This window comes from Nelumbo lutea, chromosome 1 (assembly GCF_056320005.1).
Source record: "Nelumbo lutea isolate HS-2025 chromosome 1, American lotus-T2T, whole genome shotgun sequence".
NCBI lineage: Eukaryota > Viridiplantae > Streptophyta > Magnoliopsida > Proteales > Nelumbonaceae > Nelumbo > Nelumbo lutea.
In genome coordinates, this window is record NC_142684.1 from 137,607,303 (window position 1) to 137,627,690 (window position 20,388).

A 20,388-nucleotide genomic window follows, 5' to 3' on the forward strand; every position below is an offset into this window, starting at 1 on the left:
TTCACCATTCATCGAACACCCTACATACGTGATACGCGTTCAACTGTTAACATGAATCCTGGACTAGGTCTATCTGGAGAAGAGTCGACTACGGGATTAGACTCTTCAAGTCACAATTCCCCCACTGTTTTTTACACCAAGTCGGATGTCTAACTGAAGATCTGCCCATGTCTCGAGTTGAACTGTTCAACCAGGTGAATCGTGTCAAAATAACCCGGCACCCAATAACCTGTTTCGATGACCGATTCTTGGGAAACGCTGTAGTGGTGGTAGCTGGTAAATTGAATTGTCTCTACAGTCCGGAGGGGTGCTTACGGTTGGATTAACCGAACCGTAGGCATATTGGATAGTGCTGCATCAGTTTTCACGGTCCGACCAATATATCGGAATCGATTCAGACTCGATTCTTGTCATATATTAAATGTATAATATTTTCAGCAGATTTATTATAATCGATTACATTGGGTCAGACCTGATTGTACTGTCTAAAATTACAGACCTTATTGGGTCTGGTTGGGTTCCAGTTTCTTAATATTTCTTGTCAGATCAGTTCTGATTCTACCCAAACCCAATCTGTTGATAGTCCTATCGTCAGTTAACTTTTTGGCCAGTTTTGATTTTAAACTAATTTGGTTCTTTGATTTTTATATCTATAATATATATTATACATTATAAATAAATAATCCATTCAATTATATTTATAATATATATTGGTCGATTTGATTAATCACATTTTTGGTTCGATTCAGTTTTATGGTTTTTCGGTTTTTATGAGCACCCCAGATAGTGGAACCAATGCCTCTTGCTTAATTTTTTTTGTATGAAAATTAAAACAAAGTTAGATAACTCTTAAGGTTGGCTCTTTTTCTTAAATCGCAACTTTAGCAAGACCCACCTGAACAAATTGTTTAGACTTCAAGTTAAGCACCATTGATGGCAGAAGCAAGCAAGAAGCCTGCAGGTTGGCCTCATGTCCAAGAAGAATTGAATGTTATTCTCAGCCATGATTTTCTGTGTCATTTGGTTCTTTTTTCTCTGTACAATTTAAACTTTATTCTGTACTAGTAATTTGGCACGTGAGAAAGTTTTCTTCATATTAATTATTTGAATTTTAGATATATCATAATTAAGATAGAAATTAAAAATTAATAAAAGTAACAATATGATTAAAAATAAACTTAAGTGCTTGTAATAAATGTGTACATATATTGCTGTAAAAATTTTAAATTACAATAACAATTATTATTATTATTATTAAAATTTATTTTTCATTGCTATCATAATTAAAAATAATTTTATTTTAACAAGTGTTTTTATTTAATATGATGGATATATAACATTAGAAATGTTCCAAAATGTTTTATTTCAATTATGATATCTTCAGTTTCTTTGAAAAGTTGGATCGTTGACCCACCATGTAGATAAGAAAATAGATTAATTTGCTTTGGGATTAGTTTTAAATTATATATTTCATCTACATTATATAAATAATTTTTATTTATTACACTTAATTTTTGTTTGACATAATTAATTATTTTTCTGTATCATATATTTTATTTATTTTAAATTTTTATTATTTAATTATGCCATTATTTATTAACTATTTTGACCCTAAATGGTTAAATTGCTTACCCACCACCAGGAGAGAAGAAAATATTTTTATTTTCAAACTAATTTTCAAAATATTTATATTTATACTATTAAAATTAATGTTGTGGATTTAATTAATAGAATTTAATGATGAGAAAAATATATCTTAAATATAGGATTTAATGAGAGAATACTTAGATATGAGATTTAATGAGAGAATAGGAAAATACTTTTATTTCCAATTGGTCTTAAATTTTACATTTCATTTTTATCATTAATAAAAATATTTCTTATTTATCACACTTATTATTGTTTAATATGTCGAATATATGATGTTAAAAATGTTATCTTTTTTTTTAATTTCTATATTTTTTTATTTTATCTATTTTTGAATTTTATTATTTAATTGCGGCAACATGGATTGACCCATTTGACCCAAAATGGTTTAATTTCTTACCACCGCCTAGATGAAAACACTATTTTTTCTAGGTAGATTTTAAAAGTATAAGTTTTATGTTATTGGAATTATTAATTTATTATGTATGGATTTAATTAATAGAATTTAATGATGAAAAGAAACAAAAATGTCTTAAATATATGATTCAATGAAGATGAATGCAAGTTAATACCTTAAATGTTGAGATTTGATGAGAGAGAATTGAATACATTGATTATATTCAAATTACTTATTTTCAACTCATTTAATATCAATAACTGATTACCCAATTTGCCCTCATTTTTGTCAATAAATTTAAATATAGAGGATAAATTTTGTCCTTCGAAAATTCCAGAAATATTTTTGAGACTATTCGTGCTTTTTAAAGTAGTATAGATTATTATCATTAAACAATTATAGTTTTGTGTAGTTAATTAAAAAACTACTAATTAAGGGAGATAAATTGGCAAATCCTTTTTTGATAATTCAAGCAATCTGTTAGGTTTCTTGAGTTGTTCTTTCCTAGTGCTCATGGTTATATATCCCTTATTTCTCAGCAAGATTGGTCTATTTGTTGACATTGTATTTTTTTTTTTGCTTGTCTTAATACTATTTGTACTTCATGTGTTGTGATCTAAGCATTTAGGCTCAGTTTAGGAATACAAATACATAGTGTAAAACCTTGTATTTTGTTTTGTTTTGTATGTATTTGCATTGTATATATTTATATTTGTATTCTTTCCGAAATAAGCCCTAATTTAAGAATTAATTATGCTTTTAAGACTTAAAAAAAACCTGATTAACAGCTAAAAGTTGTTGCATTAAGAGGAACAAGTAACTGCTGCATATTAAGCTTTGCATTTTATAAAATAAATTAACTAGGCCCAGTGGTATTCGACTATGATATGGAAAAGATATGATATCTGAAAAACTTATGACCAGTCAACTGGAATCATAAACGTGATAACCAATCAGGTGTTATTTATCAAAATTTATGAGTGGGCTTTGATTGGTCAAAACTCTTCCAATACCATATATTTTCCACATCATAGATTTTCCTAATTATGTTTATTCAATTATTGATATCAGGCATATCAATATTTTGATCCTTGCATGTTACATGACACCCAAACTTTTTTTTTTTCCGTATTAGATACACAAACCAGCGAGAGGGGGTGAAAATGTAGCCCATTCTCCGTATCCATAACCCCCAAACCCTAATGGCAACAGGATCCCAAGTCTCTCCTACATCTATCCAGAAAACTTACCAACTAAGGGGCAGTTCGATAACATTTGAAATTGTTTGAACAGAATTACTTATTGTTTTATCTTTTAATAAAAAATAATTAAATAATAGAATATACAATTTACCTACCAAACTTCAGTTTCAGCCCTTAAGGAGCCCCGCCTCCTTAAAATCTTACTCAGTTTCTGTGCCTCTTATTTGGAGAGGTGAGACCATCAGTTACTATACAAAGATATAGTAACTGCTCCAGCTGTTACCAAAGGGCCCTAAACCACCATCAGATGGTCCATGACAATCAATTTATAAACTACTGGGTCCCCATCTAACAAAAGAAAACCAAAAAGAACATTGGGTCATCGGCACATGGCACCCAAATAATCAGTTTATAACTCACCCCTTTCACCAAGGTTTTTAGAATCGGATCGGATAGGGAATCGTTCTGGGTCTGGTTCATGGGTCAAATGGTCCGATTGTCTGGTCCAAATGGATGGTCTGTTCTAACAAAAAATATAAAAAAGTTAAAAAGTAAAAAACAACCAAAAACCGTTGTTCAGATTGACATTTCGACAATTCGGCTATTCGGGTTAACGGTTTACTAACCAAATCAATGATTTTTAGCTAAAAAATGGTTTTAGGGTAAAACAGAACCAATCATGTGACCGGATCCCAGTTTTTCCAATACGGTCAGATTTTAAAAACACTGCCTTTCACATGTTTTATTTCCCAACATTCCTTTTTCCATGCACATGCTGGGCCTGATTTTCATCATCATCTAAGCCTTATTCTGGTTATGTGAGGTCTGCTTCATGAATCATTGAATCCTATTTTGAAAATATGGGTTAATCTATGATGCGGAAAAAATATGGTATGGGAAGAGTTTTGACCATTCAAAATCTACCCATGATTTTTGATAAATAACACCTGATTGGTTGAATGAATGCTGATAAAAAATATGGGATGGTAAAACTGAAAAGAGAATATAGATGTTGAAAGTAAAATGCTGATCCAAAGATTTTGAAGTTAAAAATGACTTTAATTCATGAAAAAATCTATGGTGCATCTGATGCACCCTGCAGTAAAAGACATGATTGGTTGAATGCGGTGGTAAGTAGATTTTGTAAAATGTGAAAGTATATTTTATGAGAAGTGAATCAATGAAAAATAAGCAGATTGTAGGGAAATTAATTGAGGTATAAGGTTAACATGCAACCAATTAGGAATAATGAATGCACAATAATTGAACTCTAAATTAAGGAGTAACATTGTTATTTGATAAGATTTTTTAGGCATAGAATAATCACTGAAATACATTCACTTTCTCATTCAGCAATTAAGTAGTCTAAAATTGCGGTGGAAATTCTGAATGACAGATTTTAAACTTAAAATCTTTTCAGTTCAGCATTTAGATCTCAATTTCTGGTTTGAAATTTATCAATGTACACCAAAAAGTACTTTCCAAAGAAAGATTTAGCATAGGTTACAAATTATGATATTGGATGAATTTACCCTTCATTGAGACACCTGGCTATTCAGCGGTTCAGCTAGTGATGATATGCAGGTGTTGAAAGTGGAATGTAAAAAAAAAAAAAAAGAGAAAAGCGATCCAAATTTAAGAACCCAATTCAGCATTTCAGCAATTCGTCATACACTTCTTTGTTCAGTGGAGAATCATATATGAGGCATTCTTTTTTCTCATTATGTTGATCATTTTACCCTGTGGGGTTGTGGGGTTATCGGTAGGGGTGCAAGTTGGGTCACACGATTTAAAGTAGGGCTGAAGTCAAGCCGGGTTAGGTTGGGTTGAGGCCAACCCTAGTCCTACCCTAAGTTTTAAACCCCAAATCTAATCCTAACCAACCCTAACCGTAATCTTAACTAAATTCCTTCAACCCCAACCCAACCCAACCCAAAGTCAACTTTGGGTTGGGCTAGGCTCGGGTTAGGCCCAATCCAACTTTCTTCCCACCCCTTAAAATCTTGTAGAACTTCTTAATCTTAGATCTTAATTCAACTTTCACTACATATATTAATCCTATGTTTTATTAGTATTTGTTTGTTAATGTTTTTATTGGTTTTTTAAGTACAAAATTTAGGAAAAAAAGTGTTTAAAATGATTATAATTTATAATAAATATTTTATGGGTAGTAAGCCATGGGTGACAAACAACAAAAAGGAGATAAAGAAAAAAATATTCAAAAAACAGAAAAATGTTAATAAAATTTTGGTATTTCTAATTATGATTAAGTGAAGTGATTATTTTAAAAGAAATAAATGATAGTATGTGGTATGGGCTATACAACTACCATGCATCTAAACAAATCAATGTATGATATCATTATATATAACATATATATGATATGTACTATAGAGTTGAATTCAGGTTGAATCGAATTGTTGAGGGGTAAATCCCAACCCAACCTGACTTTTTCAATTGGTTTAGAATTGATTTCGGGTAAACCTGAACCAAATTGCAGCCTTAATTTAAAGGTTTTACATTACGTCAGGCGCAGATATCTAGGCCGGATTCATTCCAATTTTAGCAAATCCCAACCCGAGCCCGCTCAAATATAGGTTTCAATTAGCCAAATTCTAATATAGCGTGTATGAAAACTGAAAAGTTCCTATGATTTAAATACACAATTCTAACTATATGGTTGATGAACACTACTACCTTCATCTTCATGGCACATGTTAGTGCAAAAAACTTTGGCTGTTTATATTTGACAGCCTGTGCTGTCCACACAACTCCGTTTCATCAAAGGAAAAGTTATACCATATTCAGGAGATCTGGGCTTATTTGACGGCATGGTAAAATGGGTTACGTGTAATAGAAGAGTGTGTAGATAGCACAGGATGTTGAATGTGGAGTTCACATCGGCGCCCTACAGGGCGTGTGCTCCACAGCATATCTCAATTTGTGTATTGAAAATATCTCTTAATGACAAGGGAGATATTCTCAATACACGCTGAGATATAGAGTTTATATCAGCGCCCCATTGTGGGGCGTCCCACAATGTCCCACAGCACATTTTGACCTTGTATTGAAAATATCGGATATGGCAGATGTTCCCAAAACAAGGTCGGGATGTGCTGTTGGGCATTGTGGGGCGCTGATGTGAATTCTGAAATGTGCATATAGGGCGTTGATGTGATCTTTTGAATGTAGACAGTCAAGGTTTTCTTGTTAATAAGTTAATAGGGGTGGTGCAACTTGTACGGGTTGGGTTGGATTGAAAATCAACCAGGCTCAACCGTAAAAGGTGAAATTTTGGATCTAGGATTGGCTCAGGCTAGCTGAGGCCTTAATCCAGTCTCAATCTAAGTTTAAGTCAGTCTCGATTCTTTTTTTTGTCCAAGCCCAACTTGCAGCCCAAAACTCCAGGCCCAACCTGTAAAAAGAAAATACATAGGGTTGGGCCTGCCCAAGTTGTAGCCCTAATGACTAAGCGATAATTGGGACGTGTTTGAAGGATTCCACAGTAAAACGTTCCCACATGGTCAAGAAATTCAAAGATGTTTCTTGCTGGTTTTATCTTGTCAAATCGAATGCAGTAATGCACGCGACAGTCCGAGGTCCAATCTTGAAAATCAAACATTTCACGGTCTTTGTCTGAATCTGAAACTTTATTTATGTTATAAAAACCCCTAAATATAAATCCCCATCACCAGACACTGAAAGTACAAGAAATCGCAGATTGTACAGTCTGTTCCTCAGAAAAGAAAGAAGAATTTTATCTAATTATCTACGTTCCTTCAACAAATTAATCCATGCAGCGTTCATTAGCCAAGAGCCTCCGCCACCAACTCGTTGGCTACGGGAAAGGGAACCAGCAGATGGTTGCTCAGCCCTGCGACGTCTTCATTAACCACAGAGGTGTCGACACAAAGCGTACCGTCGCTGGGTTGCTCTACCACCACCTCAAGTTGCTCAAATTCAATCCTTTCTTGGACAACAAAAACATGAAACCAGGAGACAAGTTGTTTGAGAACATCGATTCCGCCATACGCAGTTGTAAGGTTGGGGTTGCTGTCTTTTCTCCCAACTACTGCAACTCTTACTTCTGCCTTCACGAACTGGCTCTGATGATGGAGTCCCACAAGAAGATTATCCCCATCTTCTGCGACATCAAACCCTCTGAACTACAGGTCTTAAAAAGTGGAGCTTGCCCGTCCAATGAACTCCAGCGCTTTACGTGGGCTCTTCAAGAAGCCAAGTACACGGTGGGACTAAGCTTCAACTCTAATAATGGGTAAGCTCCTGCTTATCTTCCTTCCTCTGATCTTCTGGTGGCTAACCCAAAACATGTTATCCAATGTTTTGATTCCATCGCCACTCTCAGACTATAATTCCATGTTTCTTATACTATCATCAGCTTAAGATTTTACCAGCAAAGCCCTCAAAGAGGAGTGTTTCTCCTTCAAGCACAAGCCTTAGAGTAGTTCCTACCCAGAAAAGGAGTTAGATGAATTTTGATTCTAAATTAGACTACAGTCCCACAGTGATATTCTGAAATAAATACCCAGAAAAATCTAAAATGTCTACATTAGGAAGTAGGGTTAAATCCTTTAAATCAAAAATCTAATTCAGTTTCTAACTCGAATAAAAATGGGCAGCATAAAGACTTAAATTTATTTATGTATTAGATAAAGTGTGTTGTTTTGGTTCTTCAAAGAGTTTCTAATCTTATTGGGTTGTCTTTCTATTTTTTTTGTTTTTTTGAAGGAATTGGTCGAAGCTCGTTTCAGATGCATGCAACATAGTGGTGAAGACCTTGATTGAATTACAAGAAGAACAAGGAGGCCAGGTCTATCATGGTCCTATAATTCATTAATCCTTTTCTGGTAAAGAAAAACCAGAGACCTAACACTATAACTGCTGAGTGATTCTTTATCGTGGGTTTGGCGGCATACATGTCCAAATATCAAATGGATACGGATGTAATAATCTTGATTTCTTCTTTTTTCCTGACCAAGCGATTGATTTAATTAAGGCCACGTCTAGTGAAACAAGTGTATCACATAGTTATTATGATTAGTTATACAATTGTCAATGTGCATTCGATTAGAACCAACATGATATTCTAATTAGATCAAGTTCTGAGGTACATGATGTAACCAACATGAAAATTAATGTATATTAATATTTGGGCACCTTTTCTTTTCTTAAATTCAATGCAAACAAATTAAAATGGTTGGTAGGTACCCTTCAATTCTTTATTTCTCTTTATCTTAAATGTACTCAGAAATGGTAAATGGTGATTTGAATTCTATTCATTTCCGTCATCAGATTTTTCAATGTTTTATTAGTTTGGGGTTTTTATAGCTCAGTCCACCTTCAGCCCAGCCCTACGGTGAAGTTAAGATTTATAGGGGAGGACTGAATTATAACCGTGGATTGATGATGCGGGCAGGATGCAGTTTATAGAGGACTATTAATAGACTAAAAGGGGCTGCAATTTCAGATTTCTGAGGTGGATTACAGTCCACTTATCCCTACGAGTTTTGGGTAAATTCTAAAACCATCCCTATTCTATGAGGTTAATGATTATCACTTACTATCTAAATTATCAAAACTTACATACACCCCCCAACTTTTACAAGTTAATCAGCATTAATGGTGGAAAGTAAAATGACCAAATCGAATTCATTATCCTGTTTGTTTCACACATGTGGTGGGGATTATGTTTTCATCAAACCCAACAAATTAAAATGAAAGAACTTGGGGTTTCTTTAGAACAAAAGCCTCTTACCACCAAGGTTCAAAATATCGATGCCACCAATATGCTGGTAGGGGCATATCCGCCTATATCGAACCTTATTTCTTTTATTTGTGTAGTTTTTTTAAACCTGGTTCAGAGGGATTGGTTTAAGGCCTGTCTATGTACCCTCTGAACCGGGTTAAACCCCGAAATATCCTTTATAGGAGCATATCAGAAAGCCCCCGATACAATACGTATTCGCTGATATGACTAGATATGTATCCAAATTCTGAATCTTGCTTACCACAGAAGCAAAATAGAAAAGAAGCCATTTCCTCCTCTTGAAATGTCAAATGAAGAAGATAAAGGACAAATGAATCTATAAAGCTAATTTGGAAAAATTGAAAATTTTAATATAGGTTGCATAATGCACATGTGACCATTTTTATTCATTTTCTTGACAAAAAGGCTGATGGAGGATTTTTTAAACACTCATAAATGGAAGTTAAATAAAGGCTTTAACCATAATGAAGTTGGATATAAAAATTACAAATTAACGAAAAATCTACCATGCCAAAAAGAAATAATACCAGAAAGGCTTTGACGAATTAAAATCACATGATTGGCTACCACTTTTATGATGCCAATCAGTCGGTCGGTTATAAGTTTTTACTGCATCATGTCTTTCCCATATCATTGTCGAATCCAACAGTTAATTAAAGTGTTATATAATACTAGTGAGGCCCCGAAAACCAAATAATAAGATCGAAGGAAAGTAATTCATAGTAAATGATAAATGCATAATTATTGTTAATTTAAGGTTAATTAAACCAGAATTATTGTTAATAAATTATTATTACTTTATAATTAAATTTAAATAATTATTGTTAGTTAATAGTAAAGTAAGTAAATTACTGTTTATGATAAGTAATTGAATGGTGACGGAGTGGGTTTGGGGCAGAGACCATATTCCCTATCTCCAACCCTGATCATTACTAGGGATAAAAGTTTCCTTTCATCCCCAATCCTTGACAAAGACAGGTTTCCCGTGGGGGACCCGAATCACCAAAATTTTTAATTAAAAGTATTTTTTGGAAAAATGAATTTACTTAAAATAAAGAATAATTTAAAATATAAGTAATATCTTAAATATATTTTGATATATATAATGTAAATAATTTATACTGTATATATAAAGTAAAACAGTCAATGTCAGCTATCCTCTCCTTTCTCCAAATCCCCTTCATCCTTAACTCTCTCTCCTTTCCCCTTCCTACCGCTCCCATTTTACTAATTCAACACCCTTTCTCTTCATTCCTTAATTAAGATAATGAAATTAACCACTTTACTGTTAATTATGTAATTAAAGTTAATTAAAATTTTTAATTAAAGGTATTTTTGGAAAATAGTTTCACTTAAAATAGAGGAAATTTTAAAATATAAATAATATTTTTAATACATTTTGATTTATATATAATGTAAATAATATTTTATATACATATAATTGGGGTCGGGGCAGGGCAAGGACTTCACTTTCCATCCCCATCCCCAATTAGGGATCCCTATTATTCCCCATCCCCTCCCTTGCCCTATTAATCCCATTGGGTCGAGGAGGTCAAGCACCCAACGAGGATGGGCAAAATTGCCATCTCTAAGTAATTTTGTTAATTAAACAATATAACTAAGTTTTGTTAAGTAACCTAATAAATTAAAGGTTTAAAGTGTTAAAAATTCAATAAATTAATTAGTGTAAATTAAGTAATTATTATGGAAAATTATAATTAACTATTTTACCGTTAATTATGTAAATAAAGTTAATTAAATTAATTAGTGTTAATTATGTGAATCGTTGGTGTTATAGATGTTTGTAGTTGTGGGGAGAGAGAGGGGAAGATATTATTGGTAACATATTGAGTTAATTAAGGAATTGAGAGAAAGGATATTGAATTGGCAAAATGGGAATGGTGGGAAGGGGAGAGGAAAGAGAGTCAAGGAGAATGAAGGATGTGGGTAATGAAGCAAGGAGAGGTATGGTGATGTGGATCGTCTTATATATATATACAATGTGGATAATTATTGATCATCAACTTAAAGAAAAAAGAAAATAGAAGAAAGATAAATAAAATGGAGAAATAATAGGGATATTATGATCTTGGGGAAACAGAATCGATCAATCTGAGAGTGAGGGCCAAGTAATGTGGTCAAGTGAGAGGGCCCCTTGTCTTTTGGTTCTCTCCAGATTTTTTTTTGATGCTTGTATTGGGCTGCAAATGAAATGGATTAAGTATTTGAAACAATGGGCTTTGCATTTATTCACTAAAACATTTGTACTTGATTTGTTTGCAAAACTGAGAAAAGCAATAAATAGATAAAACTGACTTCAGATTTGGATTGGTTTCATTACTATAAAGAGGATACAGAGTACACTGATCATCCCCAACATCTGCGGTATCTGCTGTTAAAAGATTGCATGAATTCAGGACTTGGGAGGAACAACACCTAGACAGATTTCAGAATAGTAGCAGCTCACTAGCGAAGTAATCCGTGCTGAACACGGGACTAGAGAATAAAATAGAATGTCAAGTAAAAATTTGAGTACGGATATTGCAAGTGATAGGATTATTATATATTAATTATTTATTATTTATCAATTTTATAGAATTGTTTTACCTTTTTTTCTTTTTCTTTTTATAAATTTGTCTCTGCAAGCCGTAGCAACTGGTTGATTTTAATTGCTCTCAAGAAAGAAGAAGATCCTAGAAAAATTAAAAAAAAAAAGAAAAAGAATTAGGCTTAATTAATGGTGGGGAGGATTGAGAAGTAGGAGGAGGAGAAAGAAGAACAACACACATCCAAACAAATGGAAGAAGATGTTTTATCATTTAGTAATCCTTTTGTGGTACCGCCTGAAATTTGTAGTTAATTTTAAAAGCAATAAAAAATCATTGAATGGTTCAACGACTGTGTCAATTCAACAATTTTTAGTCAGAAATTATATTTAGAGTAAAATGGAATTGGTTGCCTAAACAATTTTCAAATTAAACGGTCCGACCGTTCAGATCAACGGCGGTTTAAAAACCATAATTTTTACACAACACCAAGAAGAAGTGGCAAGATCTATATTTCCGATCGAAGATGTCATCAAAGCGGATGAGGTGACGGGGCTCAACCTACAAGCGGGCAATCAACAGCAGGCGGCATACGAAACCTAGGAACACGTTCGGAGGCATTGAGGCATTGAGGCATTGAGACAGAAAACGTGCAATGGAGGGAGGACGAGAGAAGGCAAGGCAGATGATGATGAAACGCGGGGAAGGAGGCGGAGGTGGGTGGTGGCAGGAGCATAACAGAGCTGCGCGGTAACAAGGGCATCATGGAGAAAAATTGAATGCTCCATGTTTCGAATTCAAATTATCCAACCAAAAATTAAACAAATTTCCCACGAACTGAAAACACAACGGAGGAGAGACGATTCTGGGTTCCATGCTTGGTGCTGGATGACGCTGCATCTCTCTCGTCTCCATCTTGCTCTGAAGTCTAAACCTCTTCCTTGTCGCCAAAGTCAAAGATGAGTTGCAGTAAGATTATTCTGCTCCTTCATGCAACACAACAAGAAACAAGTGAAAATCTGTCTACACTGATAAATTTTAGGGTAAATTTTTTAAATTACCCTCTATCCTTACTATTTGAAAATTGACTGTGCAATTTACCGTTATGGACGGAAAAGTAAAATGCCCATTAACCTTTATGCGAAATTACATTTTTATCCTATTTTTAACTTTAACCTGCCAGCGCCGTCGGTGGCGGTCGCTGCAAATACCGAACGGCGGAGGTCCGGCGGAAGTCGATTCCGGCCAACGATGAACGACGTTGGAACCACCACGGACTTCCGCCGGAGGTCGGTGAGTTTTTTTCTCCTTTGTTCTTCTACCAAAGGCTTCAACGCTAGATTCAAAGTCGCTTCTTCCTCTTCGTATATGCGCATGGGTTTGATGCGTCGGCACCAATTCCTTATTTCCAGTTGTTCTTCTTCGTCCGCCTTTCCCCTTGGAGAATAAGTAGAGCCTAAATGCAATTTTCTATCTAGCGTATAAGACTCTGGTAGGACTTTGAGTGCTCTCCAACGATCCAATCCATCTCTCTCTCTCTCGCCTCTTTTTTCCCCTTTCCCCTTAAGCCGAAGTGCTCCAGAGAAGCTTATGTTATAAAGAAATAAAGGTAGCTGAGGTGGATGACCCTTTAAATGAGTGACCACTGATCAACATCCAATCAGAGAGTTCGGATGGCCCCCCCACAGAGCGTGCCCCACAGGACATCATGGGGAAAGGAGATGTTCCTATAAAGATAACTTATAGGCTGTTCATGTGGGGCTTATTATCAAAAGTCAGAAGCCGCTGTAGCTTCAACCCAAGCTTTTAAAAATGAACCGGAAATAGAACCGGTTTGGGACCGATTTCTGGTTAAGCGGTTCAACCGTTCAGGTTGAACGATTCAACTTATGATGTCATAAATAAATTAAAATAAAAATATATTTATAAATAATAAAAATAGTATAAAATTAAATAAAAACAAAAAAAGTACAGAAAATTAAAAAAAAAAACAAAAAATAAAATCTAAATGCAAAAATAACAAAGTATATAACAAATAGAAAATAAAAAAAGTACAAAATTGTCCGGTGCGGTTTTGAAAACTATGCTTCAACCTTGCCAAACGGGTGCTTGATATGGGTAGAAGCAGAACCATAAGCATATGTACATTGAGATTCAGAAGTTGAAAGCCAAGGTTTTTGAAATCGAACCAGACAATGAACCGGTTAGGTGTCCGGTTCCTAGGTTGAATGGTCTAATTGTCGAAACCGAACGAATGGCCCATTCTGACAAAAAAATAAAAACCAGCCAAACCATCGAACAGTTCAACTACCTAAATCAACGGTTTTCTAACCAAATTAATGGTTTTGGGGGAAATAACGATTATAGGGTAAAACAGAACCAATCACCTAACCAGTCCCCTATTTTTTTGGTCTGACTGTCCAATCCAATCCGATTTTGAAAACCATGACTATGGGGGCTAACTTATAGAGTACCATATAGACTCCGATGGCTTAGGACTAATGGCGGGCAGTTGATTCTTTGGTCATCAACATAAAACTGAAGATATATAGAGCCTGCGAGGAAAGCGCCAGGAAAGAAGGTACTGCATGTCCTCTTGATCATCAATACGATAAACTAAGCTGACTCTTTTGAGTTCAATATATCTTTATTTATCCATTATGCTGGGAAGGTTTTCTTTCTGGTGGTCGGCCATGGCTGCAGGTGCAGTATCAAAGATGGACCTAGGCCCATCACTCTGACCTTGAAACATTTCTCTTCATTTCTTCCCTTCTAGTGAGTCTTTTGACTTCAGAATGTTTTAATTTTCTTCAAGTCTTAAACCGTCTTCTTCAATAAAACAGAGACTACTTATATATATATATATATATATATATACTCTGACCTTGGAACATTTCTCTTCATTTCTTCTCTTCTAGTGAGTCTTTTGACTTCAGAATGTTTTAATTTTCTTCAAGTCTTAAACCGTCTTCTTCAATAAAACAGATACTACTTTTATATATATAATCAAATGTGGGATAGACCAAGTTCTACTTCCTTAATTATACAATACTAGCATATTTATACGGTAGGACTGTAAATGAATTCCATTTTAATCCAATTTGAATTTGAATCTTAACGTTTAAGTCGGATTTCGATATCCGTTTAGCCATATCGGATCTGGAAGTATGACCCGTTTAATTGGATTAATTTAGATGTTAATCAGAATTTAGTTTGATTTGGGTTTTGGATAAACTTTTTTTCTAATTATAATACATATTTTTTCTTTTATATTTAATTTCATAAATTTATGTTGATTTTCTACTGATGTACTGATGCTTTAGTTGAACTATATATATTCGTTCATTCATTACTTATTAGATTGAATTTGGATATATTCTTATGAGATCAGATTTGAATATACCTTTTGAATCAATTTGGAATTTCAATATACAACAGACAGAATACAGACTATACATTCCATTATGCTAGTTTTTTGTTCAAAAATTCTTTCAACTAGAATCCATTTGATGGTGGGTCAAGAAATCTTCTTAGACACTTGCTGGCAGCTTGGGTGGATTTCAAATCTTCTATACAGTTATATAACAGTTTAGCCGAATTCCTCTATATTTATTAAGGTTGTGCTTGGTTTGAGAGAAGATTTATTGGGATGGGTGGAAAATTTTCACATTCCATTGTTTGGTTGAAGTAAGAAAATAGTGGAAAAATAAGCCCCAATAACAATTAATAATTAATTCATTAAGTAATTAAGAATGTTTCTTATTGTTTTATATTTTACTAAAAATAATAATAATAATTAAATAGCTATTTAAAATATCATTTTAATTATTAATTAATTAATTTTAGTCATTTATTAATTAATTACTATTTTAAGAGTTGATATTTTATTACCTCTTACAAAATATTATAATTATGGTGTTTTTTGAATGTTTAAACAAGTTTGCCCCTCCTTTCCCACTTGTTTTACACTAAAATGGTGTTATTCCACTTACCAAGAATTGAGAATTGTAATCTCACTTATTTTCTCATCCCATCTCATGACATCCTATAAATCAAACATAGCCTGAGGGAAACCACAACATAGGAGAAGAAGATTTTCTAGTAACAAAGAGCGCTGGACACATCACAATTTTATACCATCTGTCCTCTATACTTGAAAAGTTTCAAGAATATATAAATGTTGTGGACATGTGCATGGCATAAACCTCTAATGTGCCTAGCATTGTTTGTAACTAAAAGGTCAATCCAGGCCCAATCCTAGGCCTAAGGCCTGAGACCAAGGTCAACTCTGATCTGTCCTACATTGAAATTTGATATACATGCATGCATATATGCATATATCAATATATGTATTCATGCGTTTATAGTTGGATAGGGTTAAAGGTCTGGCTAGACTCAGGTTACCTTAGGGCTAGGCTCAGGTTCAATCCGGAAAAAAAAAAAGAACAAATCCAAAGTTTTGAACCCAAGACCAGACCGATGACCCAAAAACCAAGCCTAACCCATATAAAATGGCTGGCTGGATTGATCGGGGCTTGAATTGGGCCCACCCAAATTACACCCCTGACATATACCGTAGAAGAAACATTGTTCGGGAGGCCCACAAATCACACCTTACGTCTTACCCACCTTGACTGCACGATGTTTTAACTAAGTGCATGATTTGTGGAAAAAAAAAAAAAGTTTTGCGGTTAGAATTGATCTGTTTATAAGAGTTTATTGTGTTTCAAAGATAGAATCGCTAAGAAATTTTGGTGGTTAGTTGACATCGCTTCCCTTTGGAAAGGTGTGAAATTCAACCACTGAGGTTCTCAAGATCGTTTAAGATATGTTTCTACATCCATGAATCTCTGCTTATCTTAATCCCACTAAACCTGATAACAAGGTTTACTAGGGTGTGGCACCTTCCCCTCTCTCAAGCAAAGGAAATAAAAAGGAAAGAAAAAAAAAGTTTGATTAAATTATATCATATTCGGATTCATCCAATTTTATTTGAATTCCAATAAACTTATAAAAAGTGAACGTAAAACATCATATATATGGCAATGATTTGATCTGATATCTTCAATAAACATACTCGTACATTTATATCAGACCATCCAAATTAATTCAATTTGTTTCAGAGATTGGATATCTTTATCTTAGAGCGGCGAATGAATCAGATTGAAATTGGATATTGAATAACTTTAATGAATGGGTTGAAATCTGATAACCCTTGACCAGGTTAATTTAAATCTCAATTCAAAATTATACAAACAGATCGCTTTTGTCTGTGGATTTTGTGGAGACCTGAATGAAAAGTTTTGGATTTAACTTTCTTTACGTAACTTTTTAATATTGGACTCTTTCAAGCCCAAATGCAAAAACCCATAATGGCTCAAAACAGGTGTTTAGTGGCTTATTTATTTATTTTTTTCTCTCCCTGGGGCTACACAATGAGCAATAGCTCATCATCCCTGGGGCTACACAATGGGATATTTTTTTTTTTTTACAATTAATTGTCGGATATAAAAGCATGATGGTGTAGGTTTGAGTACAACTCGGTATCTCTCTTTTGCAAGTTACTCAGCAAGTCGGCAAGCATAATGGAGTCTTTGCTTTTTAATGTTTCTAAAACCCTCAATATTTCATTTTTATTCAATGCCTGTTGAATCTCTATCCTCTTAATACTCTCCCAATTTTTTGTCCTATGAAAACTGTTTGTGAAGGCTGTGATTTATTTGATGTTTTGTTAGACTAACATTTATATTTTTGTACTTCCCTCTTGTGTTCTCTTGTACAGATTTGAGTATGTATTAATTTTTCCCTCGCTTCCCTGTATATACGATCTGTTCTCACCCATTTATTGTATTAGTATTTATTTGAGAATCAGAAAAATTTATAAAACTGGTATTCCGAAGTGGTTAATGACACGCTCTGGATCACACCAAGTTTTTGGCACCATTGCCGAGGAAATATGGAGAAAATTTTTTATTTGCTTTGTCTGGATCTGTTTCATTATCGTTCTTATTTTCATTTTATTACTCGATCTGCTATCTCAGTTTAATTCTTGTTTCTCTTTGATTCTGTAGGATGGAATAGTGAAAGGTGGGGTACCAAAGAGTTGCGGGACTATAGGAGAGAAGAGAATAGAAGAAAAATTGGATTGCATTTCAGGTGTAGTCGTTCCATTTTATTTTTAATTTTTTGTTTTATTTTTTGAATTTTTTTGGTTGAATAGTGATTTTTGAAATTTTAATTAATTTTTAGATCCAATTTCTTTTTTTAGTATTATTTCTCTTCCATTTTGTTTCTAGATCTATTTCTCTTTCTTTATTTTAATTTCTTGTTTGAATTTTTCTCTTATTCGGTTTATGTTTTTTTTATTTTAAAAAAAACTGATTTTTTTCGTTTATTTTATTTTATTTATTGCTACATGGTGTATTCGGAAGTGTGTCATTAAACACTTCGAAACACCAGTTTAAACATTTACAATTTTATTCCATTTTACACAACAACTATAAATGTAATAAATGGTGAGAACGGGTCATATCCATAGGGAAGCAAGGGAAAATTTATTACAAACCTTAATCCAGGTAAAAGAATGCAAAGGGAAATTACAAAATCACAAAACTTTCATTAATTCAATTGGAATTAAATAAAAATGGAGTTCGAACACTGATGAAAATTAAATAAATAAACAATAGAAATTAAAAAGAAGAAATCTGCAATTCGATCAGAGGTAGCAGTCTCCGGATCTCGTCATTGGCCCTCGAACTTCTCGAGCTAGGCCTTCTGTCTTACCTAGCTGAATTTTAGATCTACAGAAAAGAAATAAAGTACAAATTAAATCTAATAAAAGTAAAATTTGTAAGAAGAAAAAATGAACTAGAAATTAAAGAATAAAAAGTAATTCTAAAACTGAAAAAAAAATGGTTGGGATTCAAATCCAGTGGTGGCAGTAGTGGTGTTGGTGAACTACAAGTAGGAACCCCTCCTCTTGCCTGGGCGTCCTTCTTTTCCTCTACCCATGAACTTCTCAAGATCAACCTTCTTACCTGGGTGAATTGACCAACCCTTTCTACAAGGCCCTTGGGAGCCTTTTTATAAAGAACGGTGGACACAACTGAAAATAGGGAGAAAGATGGGGGGCGACAGCTAAGATTTAGCAAAGTTAGGGATGACCTAGGGTTTCTAATGGATATTTAAGATCGTTTTGGGGTGATCCTATGACTAAGAATGGAAGGAGAGGGCATCCAATATTATGTAGGGCTGAGGTTTGGGTGCCCAAAAATGGAGGGTGTAGATTAGAACATCTAGGGTTGAAGGGTTAAGATAAAAAGAATAGGTGGTGCCATAGATTGATTGGCTGGGATATAAGATGGAGGGAGTGGCTAAATTTAATGGTAGGGGAGCTGAATGGTGAAGGTTAGAAGTTAGGTGGCTAATAGGGTTAGAATGCTGAAAAGAGAGTGCCCTATAATAGATGGTGGAGATTAGAAGGGATGGAAGGTGAGGATTTAGTAGTTAGGGCGGCTAGGGTTTGTTTAGAGTGAAAAGATTGGATTAAAAGGCACCCTAGGGTTTGCTAAGGCGTGTGGAGAAAGCTAATACAATAGGAGGGGCGCCAAATTGGTTTAGCAACTAGGAGGCACCCTATTGTTTTCATTTTTTCACAAAAACACCCCCTCTCTTACTTGGACTTCACACTAACTTTCCAAAAACTATATTTCAGCAATGAAAACTTTCTAGTTTTCCCCAAAACTTGCATAGAGACCCTCAGGGGCGTCAAATTGGGTTTAGCAGCTAGGAGGCACCCTACTGTTTTCATTTTTTCACAAAAACACCCCCTCTCTTACCTGGACTTCACACTAACTTTCCAAAAACTACATTTCAGCAATTAAAACTTCCCAGTTTTCCCCAGAACTTGCATAAAGACCCTCAGAGGTCACAACAATGAATTTAATTGGGAAGAGGGCACACTTTGACTATTCTAAGGCTGAAAATAGCTCTAAAATGATGCCCTTAAAGCGTCAAAATGCAAAGTTATCACACTCCCCAACTTTAAACATTGCTAGTCCCTTAGCAATGCAGCCTTAAAATTACGCTGATCATAGAGATCTTTCCCATCTCAAGATCCTCCCTGACATAATTAGTCAAGCATCCTGATTTCAGCATTCTCAAACTCTATATAGATCGATATTAGGCTTTAGGGGTAAAACTATATTGTTTTGAATATTACAGTTCATTTACAAACTATCTTGATAAAATGAGATTGATTTTAAAATCAGACACGTATTATTCTTATTATTTCTGATAGAGGATTTCTACCCCTGATCTTATTTTTATTGTTACCTTTCACTATTTTACGTGAATCTTGACACTTGCCTTAGGTGAAGAGACCCGGTTACCAAGTGTTAGGTAAGTGTCTTTGGCATTCCCTTTTCCATTTGACGTGAATCTCGACACTTGGCTTAGGTGAAGAGACCCGATTACTAAGTTTAGGGTATCCATTGACCTTTTATCCCCCTTTTTTTTTGCAGCACTGTTCAGGGTAGTCCATTGTCTCTTAACAATTTGAAGAATTTTGTCTAATTTCTCAATATTTCTTTTCTTATATTTCCAGGGGAAAACTTGGAAGTATTTTCAAATTTCTAAATGGTTTCGACAATATTTAAATAAGACAAATTTTGACTCCTATCACTTGCTACCAATTTCTACAAAATTCAATATTCCTTCATCAGCTTCCTCAACTTTTTCTATTTGGGAATCTTTTTTAATGGAAAATTTTAAAATTTTCAATGAAATTTTAATTCTACATATTTAAAG

At 34.1% G+C, this 20,388-nt stretch overlaps 1 long non-coding RNA gene and 1 pseudogene across 1 annotated transcript; one reads left to right on the forward strand and one right to left on the reverse strand.

Moving 5' to 3' along the window:
* The first annotated feature begins 7,040 nt into the window (after positions 1–7,040).
* LOC148877845 (putative 2' cyclic ADP-D-ribose synthase BdTIR pseudogene) lies at positions 7,041–8,104 on the forward strand (annotated as a pseudogene).
* Positions 8,105–11,832: 3,728 nt separating this feature from the next.
* On the reverse strand, positions 11,833–13,482 carry LOC148877846 (uncharacterized). The gene is made up of 2 exons (XR_016105267.1): positions 12,757–13,482; positions 11,833–12,560 (listed from the first exon to the last, which is right to left on the reverse strand). It is a non-coding gene; the product is annotated as an uncharacterized LOC148877846 (long non-coding RNA).
* Between the last annotated feature and the right edge of the window lie 6,906 nt (positions 13,483–20,388).